Source organism: Pteropus vampyrus, unplaced genomic scaffold (assembly GCF_000151845.1).
Source record: "Pteropus vampyrus isolate Shadow unplaced genomic scaffold, Pvam_2.0 Scaffold801, whole genome shotgun sequence".
Lineage (NCBI taxonomy): Eukaryota > Metazoa > Chordata > Mammalia > Chiroptera > Pteropodidae > Pteropus > Pteropus vampyrus.
The window spans coordinates 61,287-63,673 of record NW_011889582.1 but is presented as its reverse complement, the minus strand read 5'-3'; the positions used below and the strand labels follow the sequence as shown (position 1 = coordinate 63,673).

At 56.3% G+C, this 2,387-nt stretch overlaps 1 long non-coding RNA gene across 1 annotated transcript in view; it reads left to right on the top strand.

Moving 5' to 3' along the window:
• Positions 1-419: 419 nt before the first annotated feature.
• Positions 420-2,387, top strand: part of LOC105309612 — a 49,120-nt gene continuing 47,152 nt past the window's right edge. Inside the window, exon 1 of the long non-coding RNA XR_897405.2 lies at positions 420-625. This is a non-coding gene — a long non-coding RNA (uncharacterized LOC105309612). The remainder of the gene's footprint in view (positions 626-2,387) is intronic.

Below are 2,387 nucleotides of genomic sequence, written 5' to 3'. Positions count from 1 at the left end.
CACGGCCCCCCATCTCCTGCAAAGGCTCGTTCTGTGCATTCGGTAGGACTTTTCCCCCGTGGGCGGCACACGCGATTTTAAGGGCGCGAACCCCAACGACAGCACGCTCTGCGGCGCCCGTAGCCCATCGCTGCTTTGGAAGAACAGGCCGGGGACAAACCTCGAAGGCCACTGCGTTTCCCGTCCGAGCGAGGGGATCCTGCGGCATCAGCGGCGCGGGCTGTGTCACCTCCGGCAGGGTTTGAGACGCGCGTCCCGCACCCCGCGTCCCGCGCCCGGGCCTCGCCGCGTCCTCCCCCGTCTGTGCTGCTGGCCCCGGAACACGCGGGGAGGCCCACGGCGGCTTGGGACTCCGATCCCGGCGTGTTGGGGGCCCGCGGAGCCTGGGCCCCGAGCTGCCTCTCAGGGCGTGGCGCAGGGAGCCGTCTGTCCCGCCGTGTTTCGGGGTGTGAGCCGTCGTCAGGGAGCGTTGGCGTGTGCGCCCCAGTGACGCCCCGTTTGTCTCTCTTCCGTTCCAGCCTCCGGGGGATCCCCGCGTTGCCGAACCCTGTGTGCACGAGCCCGCCACCGAGGCCAGCAGCGTCCCGCGCATGGCCCAGCGTCCTCTGGGGCCCCGAGACTCTGAGTGAGTAGGGCCCATGGTGGCCTCCTCCGCGCCGAGCGGGAGCTGGCGGGCCAGCGACGTCCTCATTCTCTCTCACGATGGCTCCAACGCCGCCATGCCACTTTCTGTTTTTACAAAGTCACCTTTGTTTTAAGGAGAAAGACTAGGAGCACTACAGGGCCTACCCAGGGGACAGAGGGCCACCCAGCAGACGTGACCCTGCCCCTCGCTCTGTTCAGACCCGCCACGTCCCTCTCTGCCACTCTGGTCCTCCAGTGCCATTGAGTTGCCTCCATGAGTGACGCCCTTTCCGCCACGTGCCGATGGCCCTGGGCGTCCAGGGAGCGGGGCCAGCAGGGCCAGGCAGGACCTGGCGACAGCAGCTCTGCACCCCAGGCTGCTCGCCCTTGACCCCGCAGGCACTCCCCACCCCACCCCCGCCACCCCTTGGCACCCCTCACTCTGCTTTCCCTCTCTGTGGAGTTCCCTGGTCTGGATCTTTCCCGCAAACCAGAAATCATGCGCCGCATGACCGCCCGTGTCCGGCGGTGTTGACGAGGATGATGAGCACGAGGTCCACCGCGCTGGCACGGGCGGGCGCTGCATCCTTTTGCCGGGCTGCATACTATTCCGCCGTATTCTGCACACTTCTGGCGTGTCCGTCTGGGTGGTTTCTGTCTTCTGGTCACCGTGGACAAAGCTGTTACGAGTGCGCGTGTACAGGGATGTGCTCGAACGCCCGATTTCACGTCCTCGCTGTCGACACCCGGGAGCGGAATTGCTGGGCCGCGCGGTCATTTCTGAGCGGCCGCCCCGCGTTTCCCGCACCGCGGCAGCACGCGCACCCGCGCCGGCATGCGGGGGGCCTCCCGCGGCCCTCGTCCTCGCCAGCTCTCGTCCTGTCTTTCTGTTTTAAAGACGTCATGGCCGGTCCTGTGGCTGCGAGGTGGCATCTTATTGTGCTTTGGATTTGCATTTCTCTAACAGCTGTGGGTTTTTTGTAGATTTTTTTTTTTTTTTATCAAGCTAAGGGTCTTCTCTATTCCTGACTTGGTGAGTGAGTGAGCAGGAGTGGGTGTTAGATTTTATCAAATGATTTTTCTGCATCAATGGATACGATTTTTCTTCTTTTAGTCTGTTCCATGGTGGATTACACGGATCGATTTCTCTCATGTCGACCCAGCATCTCACCCCTGAAATAAATCCCATTTGGTGGTGACGTCTAATTCTTCTTATACACTGTCGGATTCTATTTGCTAGTATTTTGTAAAGTATTTGAAGTGTTTATGAGAGAGATGGATCGATGGTTTTTTTTTTTCTTGGGATGTCTTTGGTTTTGACATAAGGATAATACTGGCTTCATAGAATGACATAAGAAATGCTCCTTCCTCTTCTCATTTCTGGAACAGAAGTTAAAGAATGGGTATCATTTCTTTAAACGTTTGGCAGAATTCGTGAGAAGCCATCTGGGCCTGGTGATTTCTTTTTAAGAGGTCGTTAATTATCGATTTAATACACGCAGCTATTTAACGTGTCTTTTTCTCCTCGTGTGAGTTCGGTAGTGTACATCTTTTAAGAAATTGGTCCATTTTATCTAAATTATCAAATTTGGGGGCACAGAGTTGTTTGCGGCATTCCTTTATTATTCTTTTGACATCCGTGGGTAATCTGTGTCTCCTTTTTCTTGGTTAGCTTAGCCAAAAAAACAAAAACAACAACAACAAAAAAAAACCCACAAATTTTTAGTTCGTTGTTTTTCTCTGTTATTTTCCAGTTTTCAGTT